This window comes from Artemia franciscana, chromosome 1, assembly GCF_032884065.1.
Source record: "Artemia franciscana chromosome 1, ASM3288406v1, whole genome shotgun sequence".
NCBI classification, from domain to species: Eukaryota; Metazoa; Arthropoda; class Branchiopoda; order Anostraca; family Artemiidae; genus Artemia; species Artemia franciscana.
Genome location: NC_088863.1, coordinates 21,176,686 through 21,194,088, shown reverse-complemented (window position 1 = coordinate 21,194,088; position 17,403 = coordinate 21,176,686).

Genomic DNA, 17,403 nt, shown 5'->3' with positions numbered 1-17,403 from the left:
GAATTTTATTTGCACTTTTTGAAAGATAAAAGAAAAGGATCTAGGATTGAACTTTCACGAATAGACCTACATAAATAGATTTCTTCATTATGGACAAAATACAAAACAATATAATAAAATTATACAAAAAAAATAAAATTATGGACAGAAAAATTAAAAGTTTTCTTCATTTAATTAAAAATAATTAAAAAGTTTATTTAATGTTGCTTAATGTTTAAAAATTTAACTTAATGTTAAAATGTTTAATGTTGGCAAGCAGACATGAATTGTTGGTTCATGTGCCTAAATGTAAGGGCATGTCTCAGAATTTAATTGCTATACTAAAGAGCAAAAAAAGTTCTGGAAGCTAGGCAAGGGAATTGTTTTTCTTCGAAAACTTAAGCAATACAAAAAAAAAAAAAAAAAAAAAACAGTTACAATATTAAACTTAATAATGGGGCTTCAACTTCATAAGTTAATTAAATAGAATTTTTTTTAACTGCAAGTAAGGAGTGACATTAAAACTTCAAACGAACAGAAATTGTTCCGTATATGAAATGGATTGTCCCCTCCTCAACACCTCGCTCCTTACGCTAAAGTTTGACTCTTTGTCACAACTCTACTTTTTAAAACAACAAAAAACTAGCCTAAAGAGCGAGGCGTTTAGGAGGGGACAACCCCTTTCATATACGGAACAATTTCTGTTCGTTTTAAGTTTCAATGTCGCTCCTTACTTGCAGTTAAAAAAACTTGTTTATTTATTTATTTCCGAAGGTTTCTGAATTAATGCATGTTTAGATTTTGGCTCACTGCACATGAATAATTAAAACGAAATTTGCACATTAATTTTTTTTTTTTTGCTAAATAGCTTTCTCATAGTTTTTATCGGACGATTTTGATAAGACAAAGGGGTGGGAGAGGAGGCCTAGTTGCCCTCCAAATTTTGGTTACTTAAAAATGTAACTAGAATTTAATTTTTTTTACGAACGTTTTTGTTCGTAATAAATATACGTAACTTAAGAACTAACTTACGTAGTGAACTTCGATATTTGTGTATTTTTATTACGTATATGAGTGGGGTCACCCCCTCGTTAACACCTTATTCTTTACACTAGAGCTTGAATTTTGTTCCAATTCTTTTAGAATGACCCCCTGAATCAGAAGGGCCGTAGAATAATAGCTGAAATTACTAAAAATACCTTAGCGTAAAGAGCAAGGTATTGTGGAGGAGGCGAACCTCCTTATATACGTAATATTTTCTTTTCGTTTCAAGTTTTAATACTACTCATTACTTCCAGTTGAAATAAAATTTAGATTTATTTTCTCATTGTTTTTTTTTTAGATAATGCTAGAAAATCCTGCGCCCCCATTATGGGAATTCTCTTCCCTCATGGTAAACTCCTCCATTGAAAGACCCTCCCTGGTAACCCCATCTCCCCGACTCAACCCCACCCCAAAGCGAAAAGTCTCCCTGAAAACGTCGGTACACTTCATAATAACCATTACTCTATGTAGGCTAAACTATGCTCAAAGTTTGTAACTTGCAGTCCCTCTCCCGGGGACTGTAGGTGATGAAATCATCCCCAAAGACATAGTTATTAGGTTTTCAACTAAGCTGAACAGAATACCTATCTCAAAATTTTAATCCGGTGACTTTTTGGGGGAAAATGTGCATGGGAGGGGGCCTAGGTGCCCTCCAATTTTTTTGGTCACTTAAAAAGGGCACTAGAGTATAATAAGCCCTCTCATGACGTTCTAGGACCACTTGGTCGATATGATCACCCCTGGAAAAAAAAAACAACAAACAAACAAATAAACACGCATCAGTGATCCGTCTTCTGGCAAAAAATACAAAATTCCACATTTTTATAGATAGGAGCTTGAAACTTCTACAGTAGTGTTCTCTGTAACACTGAATCTGATGGTGTGATTCTTGTTAAGAGTCTATGACTTTTATGGGTTGTTTCCCCCTATTTTCTAAAACAAAGTATTTTTTTCTCAGGCTCATAACTTTGGATGGGTTGACTAAACTTGATGAAACATATATATTTAAAATCAGCATTAAAATACGATTCTTTTGATGTAACTATTGGTAATAAAATTCCGTTTTTTAGAGTTTCGGTTACTAATGAGCCTGGTCGCTCCTTACTACTGTCCGTTACCACGAACTGTTTGAAAAAATCAAATGAAAGTAAAGATGAAAATCAAGATATAGATAAATTATCGCACATATAAGAAAAGTTAAAGACTCCTAAGCCCCCCCTTTTCTGTTGAAATTTAACCCAGTAGTAAACAGGAAATATGTTAGGGTGCACAAATTTACCCCGTTGGTCATAGCAAGTGTCTTATATACCTTTGTTTACCTTACCTTTCAAAACATTCGATCTAAAAATTGTATTGCCTAAAAAAAAAAACTGCGAATTAATAAGCTCTTGCAGTCTCAAGCCATTCTGACTGGATTATAGATATATTTTTTATGACATTGGTTTCATTTTAAAGAATTATGTCATGATAAACAAATTGGAAAACCCGCTCATCGAATTTCCCTTTTAGATTTATTCAAAACCCCCCATCGAGGTGGAAGACGTAAAACAAACTTCATTTTACGTAATACTACAACACACGGCACATTCATCCCTTTTTAAAATTAAATAAAAAAATAAGTTTTTTTTTAACCGAAAGTAAGGAGCGACATTAAAATTTAAAACGAACAGAAATTACTCCGTATATGAAAGGGACTGTTCCCTCCCCAACGCCCCGCTCTTTATGCTAAAATTTTTACTGTTTTAAAAAGTAGAGTTGAAAGAAAGAGTCAAAATTAAGCGGAAAGGAAATTACGTATTAATTTCTGTTCGTTTTAAGTTTTAATGTCGCTCCTTACTTACGGTTAAAAAACTTGCTTTTTATTTAATTTGTTATAGGGACCGACAGTTTTCAGGGGAGGGAAGATTTTCTGGGGACAAATTTTCTACAGGGAGAACTACCTAATGAGATGGGAGTTTCCGGGAGTAACCTTTCCAGCGGAAATTTTACACGGGGGTATTTGCCAGAATTTGAGTACGAAATTCGTTTCATTTGTCTTACTTTCTCGTTGGTGACCCCATTTTACATGTAGATATGCTTTGGGGGAATTTTCAGCAGATTTAAATTCTCTAGGGGTTTTCACGTGGATAAAAGGGAGTTTCCCACGGGAAAATTCTTGATGGGTGAACTTTCAACAGAAGAAATTCGCCATTGGGGAATTTTCTGCGCAAGAAAATTTTCAGTGGGGAGGGGGGCTAGCGGAGATTTCCGGGAAATATTTTCCGTACAGGGGGGGGATTCCTCAAGAGGGATTTCAAAGCGAGGATGGAATTTTTGGGGGTAATTTTCCGGTGGAAGAATTTTACGTGGAAGGAACTTTTATGGAGGAGCTTCATGAGTGGGGCCTCCACAAGGGGGTGGGGATTTCCTTGGATTGTTTGAAAAACTGTTAGAAAATACCTAAAATAAAAATCGAATTTTGTTTTCTGCTGAAAATATTGGGCAACATTAAAACTTAAAACGAAAAAAAATTATTCATTATATTAGGGCGGCTGCCCCCTCCCCAATCCCCGCTCTTTACGCTAAAGTTCAACCTTTTGTTTCAATTCTCTAAAAACAACTCCTGAAACACAAGGGCCGTGTGGTAGAATCAGAAAACTTTTTTAAAAGTTCTTAAAAAACTTTAGCGTAAAGAGAGGGGAGTTAAGAAGGGGCAGCCTCCCTCATATACGGAATAATTTGTGTTCATTTTAATTTTTAATATTGCTCCTTAGTTTCAGTAGAAAAAATTTGTTCTTTTTTTATATTTAATTGAATGTGTTGGACAGACTTGCGGAGTAATGACTGTTAGCAACTGAATCAATAAAAGGCTGTCAACAGGGGAGACACTCTACAGAAAGTCTAAAGGATGTATAATTCCTCTGTGCTTCCTCAGCTTTTAGAAATGAAAAAGCAACTAAATGAATTATTTTGCTGCAAAGATTCAGCATAAACGACCATTTTTAACTTAACAGCGATGGATTTTGTCTTGTCTTGCTCTTTTCGCAAACGAAATAAATATGAGGCATACCGTTTATAATATTACCAATGTAAATAGAACTTGCTTATCGATTTTTTTCGCACAAACTAGGAAACAGACGAATTCACAACCTTTTTTTTTTAGTTTGAATGGTTAAACTAAATACTGTGATAATTGTTATACTGCTATGTATTGTTACTCTGTTATGAATTGTTAAACTAATTTTTATAATTGTTAAACTCAATATCAACCCCTAAAGGCTACTGTCTGAAATCAATATGTGTGAATTCTGAAATAACTTTGCTGAAAACGAGAAACGTTTTAAACAGTATATTACTTTTTTTTAACTAAAACATTTGAAAAAAAAAATGCTAGTCAAACTTACGAAAAATCTTTTTTTCTGGATATATATATTTCTATGACAATTAATTCAATTTTCTTATTTTAATGTAATTCTACTGTTCATCAATTTCATCTCCTTTTAAGACCAATCCTGTCTGACGTCTACTGAGTTTTACCGAAAAGATTGCTTCTTTCAGATATCTTACATCGGGCCTTCTAACTCTTATAAGTTTCGCTGTTTCTACCACTCATTATTTATATAATTTACAACATTTGGGTTCTTTATACATTTATTAAACACGTTTCAGCAGAAACAAGAGAACAAAAAATTTAATGGAAACTATTTCATCCCACAGAATTTCGCTCTGGAGATATAATCCTGTCAACAACGCCATCACATGTTTGGTGGAAGTTTTGAAAATATTCTTTTTTAAAGCCTTTGGTTCCATCTGGCCCTCTTGGCTGCCTAATTACAATAACTCTGGGGCCAGTATATTGCTCTTCTTTTTTGTAGTTTGCACCTCTTCTGCACGGTGGCACATACGCACTGGTAACTGCGACTTCGTCTGGGTTGTCGACGATTGATTTTTCCATTAAACTATCTTTTTCTGTGACAGCGTCTATTTGTACATGGTTTTCTGCATCTGAAGTATTCGCTCTGGCACCTTTTATACCACTGGAAGGAGGATCTTTTTCTGAGCTAGGCCTTGAATCACGCCTCCACCAACTGTCTGATGATGAGCCTTGGACAGAATTTTTCCGCGTTTGCGGTGACTTATTGCTTTTGCGTTTTTTTGAATTTGAGGTTTTGCCAATCTCATCGTGTTCACCACTAGAAAAGGGCTCTTTCCTTGAGCCCAGCTCTGTACCACGCCACAACCAATTATCTGAAGGTGCTTCTTGATCCTGGCTCACTTTGTTCTCACTCTTGGGCTCAGTTTTATTCTGGCTTAAATGTAAACCTTCTCCTTGAGCCTTATTTTTGTTGGAAGTCTCGTACAAAATGTGGCCTTTGGTACGGTTCAATTTCTTTTTATTCAACTTTCCACCATTATTTTTCTTAGCTTCATCAGGATTCTCGTTTTCTGGTGTTTCATTCTGTTCTTCCTGGCTCATTTCGTTTTTGAGACGTCCTATGTCCAAAATCACCTTGTTCATTTTTGCTTCTTGTGAATTGCGAAACGTTGATAATAGCCTCAGAATATTATCAATTCTAATGTTGAAACTCAGGTCAGTCCCAGCAGTCAGTTTCGGGATATTATCTACATTTTTAGAATTGATCACCGTTTGCTCGGATTGAAACAAGTTTTTTGTTTCTATACATTCTACTTGTTGCATCTTTTTCACTTCTTTTTTCAAGTTGTCTATGGTTGAGTTCAGTTTGGCAACTTGAAAATGAAAGCTGGATAAGATTCCATCTGAATCACATTTTCCAACTCGGCTTTGATATTTTTTCAGTTTTTCCGTAAGTGAGTTTGTCTGTCGTATAGAATCCATTATTTCCTTCCGTAATCTGAATCTTTTCTTCAGTTCCGGGGATCTATAAAACATGGATAGAATTTTTGCAATTGTGATTATCTCGTCGTCTAGTTTTTCGAAAGGATCAAACTGTTTACTACCAACCATCTTTTCAATTTTTGACAAAATGATGGCCTTTTTATCCATCTGACCAGAACTGCCATTTTCCAAGTCCACCTTCTTAGCGTCAGGTCTAGGCTTAGAAATTCTAGTAAATTTAAAGATATTCACCTTCTTCTTCTCTCCTGGAAGACATTCTACATCTTTTTCCTTCTCAAAATTTTTATTTGTGCTAAGAACTTTAGTTGACATGATCTATTGTTTGTTTTGCATTAACTTGATACTGATTAACTAATAAGAAAACAACTGGAAGCAGTCGTTTATATACAAGAAGTGACGTCATTTATGACGTAGGGCATGTAGCTATGATGATGTCATTCGATATAATTTTTCATTTGATCTATCAATTTACAAAATTCATTTGCGATGACGTCATGCAAAATGAATTGCAAAAGGGGCCGTCCCCATTTTTTAAAATGGTAGTATCCTTAAGAATAAAAGATCAAAAGACCTCGGTACTTCATGTTACATCATCTCAAGATAAAATAAGGTTTCAGCATCTCAAGCTGTGACTATGATGTCCCAGGTGGCGTCGACAAAGTTGTAGTAGTATAAGGGCATTGGCATAATATTTTCATGTATTTAAAGGACTGCTCAACGAATATACAATGGCAAGTATATTACTCCAATTTACTCAATTGATGTGTAAATTTCAAGCCTAAAGAATAGCAAGCAGAGATTAGAAATGATTTTCGGGGGCTTAGATGGGATTAAATATCAGTCAGCATCAAAGCACCAGTGGGTAAATATAATTTACTGTAATCCACCCCATTCTTACCTCTCATCTTTGCCCGCATCTTTTTTATGTTACTACTTACTTCCAGCTGAGAAAAAAAAATTTTTTTTCCTTTTAATTTAATAGCTTAAGGAATGCGAAGGGGCGACGCTAAATTTATTTTGGAGCTTATTTGATAGTAAAACCATCAAATATACTTGATAGTATATTTTTACTTTTGTAAAAGCTCATCGTAACTCTTTGTAAAAGGAGAATTTTCGCCTTCTGATATAGAGTTGTGCTTATTAGAGGCATTTTCTTACCGCCCGAACAAGAACAGTTACTTAACAATTTTTCTAATATATAACTTATATATTTAAAATCAGCATAAAAATCGGATTCTTTTGATGTATCTACTAGTATCGAAATTCTGTTTTTTAGACTGTCGTCTACTTTTGAGCCGGGTCGCTCCTTACTATAGTTCGTTACCACGAACCGTTTGACTACAGTGAGAAAACATGATAGCTGCCGCAAAGTTAAAAACGACTGTTTTATTTAAAAAACGACCAGAGTTTTATTGGACGCCTTCGATGCCTCTGGAGGCACAGGAGGATCCAAGGTCTAGGATAAAGCAAATTTCATTTGACCAAACACTCATATAATTCTAAGCATGATTGGCTTTTTCTTCTTTTTTTTAAAATGAAACCATTCCGGTGACGAAATTTTAATATCGAATAAGTAGCGTTCATATAAAACGAAATGCTAAGTAATGTAAGGTTGAAACCAATACACATATAAAAAGAAATTGCTTGGACTTTTATTGACTCTGATAATTGTTGTAGCTGCTGCATATTTACAGGAGCTTAATTTTTCATAAAGTACATTTTCTGTATACAAATACCCCTCCTCGGTCACTGAAAGGAGGAGCTATGAGTAAAAAAATTTATTTTTATGATAGGATGATTTTTTAGTATTTAATTTAATAAAGGTATACATTCGGTTTCAAAACTGTATCTCTGTGCACCTTTTTAAGAAATTCGTATTCTCTATCGTATCTAAATATCTCATAGTTTTGCCAGATATATTAAATAAGTTCAAATAGTAGATTAAACAAAAACAGTCGTTTTTAACCATCGCTAAAACAGTGGCGTCAACTGAGGCGGGGGGGGGAGCAGTTTTCACATCCTTCTAGATTTTACTCTTTCATAGTTTTTTTTTAAATACCTTTTTTGGAGTATTTTCATTAGACATTCAATGATATCAAATGATATTCAGTGAAATTCAATATGCCTTTTTTGGCACATTTATTGAAAAACTGAAAAAGCGTGAAATTTGCGTCCTCCATGCAATATTTAAAATGAATTCGCTCCCTCACCATAAATTTTAGTGAACATTAATCAATACATTTAAATACTTTTAGAGAACATCCTGTTAAGCCTAATTTTTGGTCATGTAGTTTTCAACGTTCAGTGTCTTCAAAAAATATGTATAATAAAACGCTGGTACGATAATTCTTTCATGTTTCCCATATTCAGTCTTTGGCCAGCTAATCATTTATTTTAGGCACCTCAAACGATCCAATCATTTTAACCCAATTAATTATAATCCTGTTCTCTTTTCTAATCAAATTCATTGTAATTGGATCACTCTAATCCACTTTAATCCGTAATGTTCTGAAAACAATTCTATCTTTTTCACCTTCCGTTTTTAATGCTTGTGAATTTGCATGAAGTTTAACGATTAGTTTGTTATGAATTTTGCTAACAAAATAAAATATGATGATAAAAGTTTAGAAAACTTAAATAAACATTAATTTAGAAGTTCTCATAAATATTTTTAGACATAAGGTTTTTAAAACTGAAATAGTTTTTCATAGTGCCTAACGAACAGTTTTTCCTAATGCCTAACGAACAGTATTTCCTAATTTAGTAAAATCGCTTCATTTTATCAGTTGTCCGAAGGATCATGAGCAAATGTCCGAAATATCCATCAGAGTTGTGCAAATAAAATCAAATATCTCAATTTTCAAAACCATATGTTTAAAAAAAATATGGCAACTTTAAAATTCTATTTTTCTAGCATTGTATCATCTTTGTTAGCAAAATATATAATAAACTAATTGTTAAAGTTCATTAAAAATCACAAGCTAAAAAACACAAACAATAAGCGTAAGAATATAGAATTGACCCTAACTTAAAGGCTACCAACCATTACTGGAGGAAAAATATTTATTAGCAGAGGTCAAAGCGATCCTACGGATGTTCAATGGTGACTAATTAAAACCCTTTTGGTACACAAACTCTATAAGCATTAGGATATGGAATTGACCCTAGCCTGAGGGCTACCAATCATTACTAGAGGCAAAATATTCATTAGGAGAGATCCAAGCCATATTACATGAATTTAATTTACAAAAGCTTCAAATTTTATCACAAAAACATCTAAAAATTAGCATGGTTTTTTGTTCCGATGTGGTCAGATGATGATATCATCTGTGTATTTCACAGATGATATTACCTGTGATATACAATCTTTGATTGTATGTGTATTTCATGATGAATAAATCTTATCTTATAACATTCCATGATCTCTATTTTATAATTTTCATGGTATCCACGCAGGATCTTGAAAACTTAGCTAAATCTACTCATGTTTTAAATGAAAAAACAACAATATGAAATTAAAACAGAACTAGACTGTGGCAAACCGTCACGTATTATTAACTTTCATGGGGGTTATTATTTTATACCTTTGTTTTGAGCTTGTGGGTCAGGTTTATGTTAGAATGCTTCTTTCTTTTCTTAATTTCATAATACTGAAAGTTCAAATCAAGTTAAATGCTTTTTAGAGCAAGTATATCAACTACCTTATAGATTTCCTTACAATGAGAACTTACAATTTCCTTACAATTACGCATATAATGACAACACCTGTCATTAGAATTTTGGGATAATATTTGGGTTATTGGGTCGTAGTTTCTCTGCCAAGGCTAAATTATTCATTATATGCGTAACAGCAAAAATCCATCGAAATAGATTCTTGAGCGTAGTCGGTATAATACACAAGTACCCTGTCGCCTAGCAAAATGTGTTTTCTTGGCACCTGTTCCAATTAAATCGAAATGGCTGCTCTTCATTCGAAAATTGGAAAAGTGTCCCGTTGTTCGATTTTCCGTTCAAGGAAAATCTAAACCTCTTACAAGGGTGTAAGGAATAGGACGAACGGTAGATGGCACGGCCAAGGCCACAAAATACTATAAAACACTGGTAGAAAAAGCCAAAAAAGTAAAGGCGCTTTAAAATTTACGAGATTTAAAATCTTTTTTACGGCATGCTCTCAGTTTCAAGTAATAGAGAAAATAACGATAATTATGAATACTGTGTATGAGGGGAATTTTGGCTAACAACTTGAAATATTGTGATTTTCCCTAGATTGTTTCCTTATTTGATAATTCCATGAAAATGCTTCTCTGCTAGCTCAAAAGTTCCTTGCTGATAAAATTATTTTTCTAGTTATAATTTTTTGGTCGTCTTGAAGATCACATTGAATAACTCCTACCTAGTGGCGTCGTTTTTTTAGGGGGGGGAGGGAGGGCGTAAGAGGGGCAGTTATCCCCCAATAATTTGGAGAAAAAATTATAACATAGCCTATATCCCTTGACTCTCCTGATGGAGACCCCTCTTGTCCCCCCCAGTAAAAATTCTAGAGCTACGCCCCTGCCCCTACCCAAAAAGAAAAACCTCATCTCAAAAGAAGGCTTGAATACCACCCATGGTTTGACCTGCTAAAGAGACCATGAAAATTGTAAAGTAAGTAATTCAAAGGAAGTTACTAAAAAAAAATACAGCTAAGATTTTTCTTTATATCTAGCTTAGAATTGTTGCTATTTAAAGTGTCAAAACCATCAAAGTTAAGGTGTTGTCTTATAACTTACTGAGGCGTTTCCACGGATCAGGAAAAATGACTACACCTCTTCCACAGTCTATTTAAAGTTAACTTGCTATCCGTTTTGTCATTGCATAAAAATGCTTTAAAGCAAGCATAGGGAGAGAGCAAGGGGAGAGAGGGAGGGAAAGAGAGAGATGGGGAGATACAGATATGCATCAAATACCGGAACACGGAAGTTTTTCAAATTAGAAGCATAATAAAAGTCAAAGGTGAGATAATCATAAGATATTAATTATTTCCTTGAAATTTTGTTAACATTTATATATCGCAGCATTTGCTAGGGTTATTCATTTGATTATCTGTAAGTGAAAGGTTTTCGAGATTGCTTTCCGGTTCGCCAGTTCAGACACGCGGACTGTACAGGTCTAATCTCCATCAGCATCTGGGTCGGGTCGTGGGCTTCTAGGTTCTGGTTTTGGTGGATATATTATTATTTACTAGTTTAATCGATATTCGCTTGCTTATTTCTGTAACTCTTTTCCATCAATTAGACCACAAAAATTTTCCGGTTTAACAGTATCATGTAAATTACCTCCAAGACATCTGCTAGACATAAGACCTTGAAAATAGTAAGATGTATTGCATCACAGGCAGCGCAATAGGGCTGCCTAAGTAAAGAGTGATGTTGGCACAACGCATTATTATTTTTTTTTTTTCTTGTTTGATTGTTTTAGACCAGGGCACTTGGTATAGAAGGCTTTGTCGTAGAAACTTCAAAAGGAGCTCATTCGATCAGAAATTGCAAATTCTAATGCCCTTTTTAATAGTTGAAATCGATTAGAGGGCAAACACCCTCCCCATCCATCATTTTTCCAAACACACCCAATGAAAACTTCGAGATAGCCGAAATTTTAGTGTAGTTGAAAGGCTCAGAGATAATGTCTTTGCGGATGACACCCCCCAACTACCCTTAGGGCAAGGGATGTAAGTTATTCCCTGGGGGTATATAAGGTCTTATAGAAAGGTGGCTGCATGAACTTCGGAGGGGGCTCATTGGATTCAAAATCCGAAATTCTAGAACCCTTTTTAAGAGTCAAAGTGATCGGACAGCAACTACCCTCCCACGTCGTATTTTCGCCAAATGCACCCTATAGAAATTTTAAGATAGCAATTTGTTCAGAAAATAGTCCAAAAATCGCAAAACAAGGCCTTTTTGTTTGACACCCCCCCAGAGTTTGGGTGTAGTTCTAGTTCCCTTTAAGAGTCAAAAATGATGGACGGCAACTAGTGCCCCTCCCTGGCATCCTCTTTACCCCGAATGCGTCTGATTAAAACGGTGGGATAGCCATTTTGTCCATAATAATCCAAAGAGCATGTGACAATGTCTTTGGGGCGGACACAACCCCCCCCCCCCCCCAGAGCCCAGGGGCAAGGGTTGTAAGCTATGCCCGGAACATATAAGGTTCCTATGGAACGGGTAGTCGCATAAATTTTGGATCGGATGCGGCTTGTTTGATTGGAAGTAGGAAGTTCTAGTCTTCATTTTAAGAGTGAAAAGTCAGTGGTGGGCAACCAGCCCCCCTCCCCAAATCCTATCATTCACCGAAAAGCATCGGATCAAAATTTTAAGAAAGCTATTTTATTCAGTATACTTGAAAGGTCCAGTAATTATGCCTTTGGGGATGTTAACCTCCCCATAGTCCTCAGGACAACTGGTTCATCGTTTACATATAGTGTATGTTTTTGAGAAAAGTATGCATTTTGAACTCTAATTTCCAAAAGACAAAATGCATTCAGGTGAGCCTTTCAGAGAATGTTGAGTAGAATTTTGAACTAAATCGCACACAAAGAATCTGTTACCTGTATATGAATTGTTAAAAGGACGTAACTCAGGAATGACTTGAGTATGTTAATTTGGAATTTTCTGGAAATGATAAGGGAGGTAATCAAAAGGTAATATTTGCATGCTACCACTACTGCTACAAATACCACCACTACTACTACTATCGCTATTGCTACCACACTACTCCTTTTAGAGGGGAAATCTGAATTAAATAAAAATACGCTAGGTGCATGTACATTGTCTAAAGTTTGTATCTCAAAAATTGATTTGGGTATTAAGCTGGAACTTCCAGAGAATACTTAAAGGGGAATATAATCTGACCAAAAGGCATTATGTGCACGCCACTGCTAATACTGTTATCAGTGCTACATTTACTACTATACTGCTACTACTACTTCTATTGCAACTACTTGTAAGGCTAAGAGTATTGAAATGAAAATTTCAAGAATTTTATAAACATAGAGGTGACCAAACGGACATATCAGCAATGTCTTAGCAATGGCTAATTGTATCAAATTGAAACTTCCAGGATTTGGTGGTAGAGAGGGAGGTTTACTGACCAAAACTGCTACTAGGACTACTCTACTGCTACTAGGACTACCGCTATAAAACAATAAAACAAACAAATGACCATGGGTTGTCAGTTTAATACACATATACTGACATTTATTCCTTGAAGTTTTGATGATCTTTTATTTGTTAAAGTAAAAAGATGAAAAAATTCAAAATGCATTTTGTTTTCAGTTAAGTGCGAGTTATGTTCTGGTCTTGAGAAGGCATAGGAGTTGTAAGCCCTACTCGTGTTAATTTTTGCTCTCAGTTTCACTCCATTATTTATTGTAACTTTGGTTCGTTTCGAGTTTCATTTATTTATTGATGATGATTTGTGGTAGTTTTATGCTTGGAAGATTATTTGACTTTATTTCTGCTCATTTCTGGCTTAATGGAGCTCTTTACTTTTCTTTGAGAAACTTATTTTGTGGAAAAAGTTTTTGAACATATTAGAATACAAGAGCAGTATAAAACGTCAAATACTGTCCTGGTTGTGTTTGCAGTAGCTGCATCCCACTGAAGCAGCACACTAGCAGGATTGTTTTAATCGGTGCAAAAATAAAGACTTTGTAGCCATTTACTTTATCTCGTAATTCTTAAAACATACTGCAGGATAAGAAATAAGATTTTGAGCAAAAATTACATATTTTCTGCAAATAATGTATGTCTGCACTTTAATCAGAAACATAAAAAAATCTTGATTCCATCTTGATTGAACAATTGAACCACTGGTCCTCGTTAATAGTAAACAAAGTTAACGATTTCCTTTCGGTGAACAATTCTATTTGGTGATAATTCTAGCTTTACAGAATAGATTTCTGCTTTCACTTCACAAGTGACTGTCTTCGTAATTTCTGTACAATATTAAAGATTCCAAATTCTAAATCAAATAAGAATTAAGTACTTAAGGCTTTTTGCTGCGTTATTTGCTCTAGATAGAAATTAATTGCAGTTTTTTGGGGCCGAGGAGACAACTGGAGGTGAATTTAATATAGATCAAATAAATTCGAGCCCAGGTTCAGTTTGGTCATGTTAAATCTCAGTCTTCTAAGTTAACTTTAAGGCTGAGTGAAAACCAAATCGTCAAAAACCGTGGTCTAAGACAACAAAATAGCTTTAGTGTATTTATTAGTGTATTTGTGTATAATCAAGTAGTGCATTAGTGTATCAATTAGTGCGTTAATGTATTTATTAGTGTATTTAGTGTATTTGTTAACTGCCTACTACAAATCCAATACAAAGCTTCAGAACATAAATACTCAAAAATAACGCTTGAGTAACATTTCTATTCAGGTATCTAAACAAGAGCTAAGAGCTCATATGGCACTTGTGACGAGGTCGAGATAGCCAAGAGCCAAGAGCTCATATGGTATGAGCTCTAGCAAAATTCTAAGAACCAATAGATTGCTTTAAAAGGAAAATCAAAGGCTTAATGCCGGTCGAGATTTAAAATAAGAGCTCTGAGTCACTGAAGTCCTTCTAAATATAAAAATTCATTAAGATCCAATCATTCACTTGTAATTTAAAAATACCTCAGTTTTTCTAATTTTTCCTCTCCCTTCATCCCCCCAGGTGGTCGAATCGGGGAAAACAACTTTATCAAGTCAATCTGTGCAGCTCCCTGACACGCCTACTAATTTTCATCCTCCTAGCACGTCCAAAAGCACCAAACACGCCAAAGCACTGAACCCCACCACCTAATTCCACCAAAGAGAGCGAATCCAGTCCGGTTACGTAAATCACTTATCTACGACGTTTATAAGCGTTTTCCAAGATTTCTGGTTTCCCCCTCCAACTTCCTCCAATGTCAAAAGATCTGGTCGAAATTTGAAATAGGAGCTCTGAGACATGAGTTCCTTCTAAATATCAAATTTCATTAAGGTCCGGTCACTCGTTCTTAAGTTAAAAATACCTCAATTTTTCTAATTTTTCCTAATTACTCCCCCCCAACTCCACCAAAGAGACCGGATCCGGTTTGCTTATGTCAGTCACCTATCTTGGACTTGTGCTTATTCTTTCAACCAAGTTTCATCCTGATCTCTCCGCTTTAAGCGTTTTTCAAGATTATCCCCCCCTAATGACACTGGATCCGGTTGGGGTTTAAAATAAGAGATCTGAGCTTGGAGGTCCTCCTAAATATGAAATTTCATTAAGATACGATCACTTTTTTGTAAGTCAAAAATACCTAATTTTTTCAATTTTTTTAGAATTAACCCTCCCCCCAACTCCCACAAAGAGAGCAGATCCGTTCCGGTTATGTCAATCCCGTATCTAGGACTTGTGCTAATTTTTACCACCAAGTTTCATCCCGGTCCCTCCATTCTAAGCGTTTTCCAAGATTTTAGGTTCCGCCCCCCTAACTTCCTTCACCAGATCCGGCCGGGTTTGAAAATAAGAGCTCTGAGACACAATATCCTTCTAAACATGAAATTTCATTAAGATACGATCACTCCTAGGTAAGTTAAAAATACTTCATTTTTTAATTTTTCAGAATTAACCCTCCTCCCCTAACTCCCCCAAAGAGAGCAGATTCATTCCGGTTATTTCAATCACGTATCTGGGACTTTTGGTTATTTTTACCACCAAGTTTCATCCTGATCCCTCCACTCTAAGTGTTTTCCAAGATTTTAGGTCCCCCAACGTCACCGGATCCGGTCGGGATTTAAAAGAAGAGCTCTGAGACACGATATCCTTCCAAAAATCGAACTTTATTAAGATCTGACCACTCCTTCGTAAGTAAAAAATACTTCATTTTTTCTAATTTTTCAGAATTAACCCCCCCCCCCCAGCTCTTTCAAAGATAGCAGATCCGCTCTGGTTATGTCAATCACGTATCTAGGACTTTTGCCTATTTTTCCCACCAAATTTCATCCCGATCCCTCAACTAAGCGTTTTCCGAGATTTTAGGTTCCCCCCCTCAATTCCTCCCAATGTCACCGAATCCAGTCAGGATTTAAAATAAGAGCTCTGAGACACGATATTCGTCCAAACTTCAAATCATAGTACGTTCGTGTAGTAAGTTCGTTTCGAACAGTTTGTGGTCAAACTGTAGTAAGGAGCGACCCGGCTCGATGGTAAACGAAACTCTAAAAAACGGAATTTTGATGCTAAAAGATACATCAAAAGAATCAGATTATCATGATGATTTTAAATATATAAGTTTCATCAAATTTAGTCTTTGTCATTAAAAATTACGAGCCTGAGAAAATTTGCCTTATTTTGGAAAATAGGGGAAACACCCCCTAAAAGTCATAAAATCTTAACGAAAATCACACCATCGTGTTCAACGTATCAGAGAACCCTACAGAAAAAATTTCTGTATTTTTCGTATTTTCGTATTTTTTGCCAGAAGACAGATCACGGGTGCGTGTTTACTTGCTTTTTTTTCCAGGGGTCATCCAATCGACCAAGTGGTCCTAGAATGTTGCAAGAGGGCTCATTCTAACGGAATTGAAAAGTTCTAGTGCCCTTTTTAAGTGATTAAAAAAATTGGAGGGCACCTAGGCCCCCTCCCACCCTCATTTTTTCCCAAAGTCAACGGATCAATATTTTGAGATATCGATTTTGTTCCGCATAGTCGAAAACCATAATAACTATGTCTTTGGGGATGACTTACTCCCCCAGAGTCTCCAGGGGAGGGGCTGCAACAGTGTTTACATACAGTAATGGTTATTGGGAAGTGGACAGACGTTTTCAGGGAGATTTTTTTGGTTTGGAGGTTTGGGGGTTGAGGGGAGAGGGCTATCTGGGAGGATCTTTTCTTGGAGGAATATATCATGGGGGAAGATAAATTCAATGAAAAGGACGTAGGATTTTCCAGCATTACTATAAAGAAAACAATGAATAAATAAACATGAAAACGTTTTTTTCAATTGAAAGTAAGGAGTAACATTAAAACTTAAAATGAACAGAGATTATTACGCATATGAGGGGCTCTTCTCCTCCTAAATACCTCGCTCTCTACGCAAAAGTATTTTTAGTAATTTCAACTATTTATTCTAGGGCCTTTATGATCCAGGGGTTATTCTTAAAGAATTGGGACCAAATTTAAGCTTAGTGTAAAGAGCGAGGTATTAACGAGGGGACAAACCTCCTCATATACATAATAAAAATATAAGAACACAAAAGTTCGTTACGCAAGTTAATTCTTAAGTTACGTATATTTTTTACTGATAAAAACGTTCGTTAAAAATTAAAAGTTCTAGTTGCCTTTTTAAGTAACCGAAAAATTGGTGGGCGACTAGGTCTCCTCCTCCACCCCTTTTTTCTCAAAATCGTCTGATCAAAACTAAGAGAAAGTTATTTAGCCAAAAAAATAATAATATGCAAATTTCATTTTAATAATTTATCTGCGGAGAGCCAAAATAAAACATGCATAAATTCAAAAACATTCAGAAATTAAAT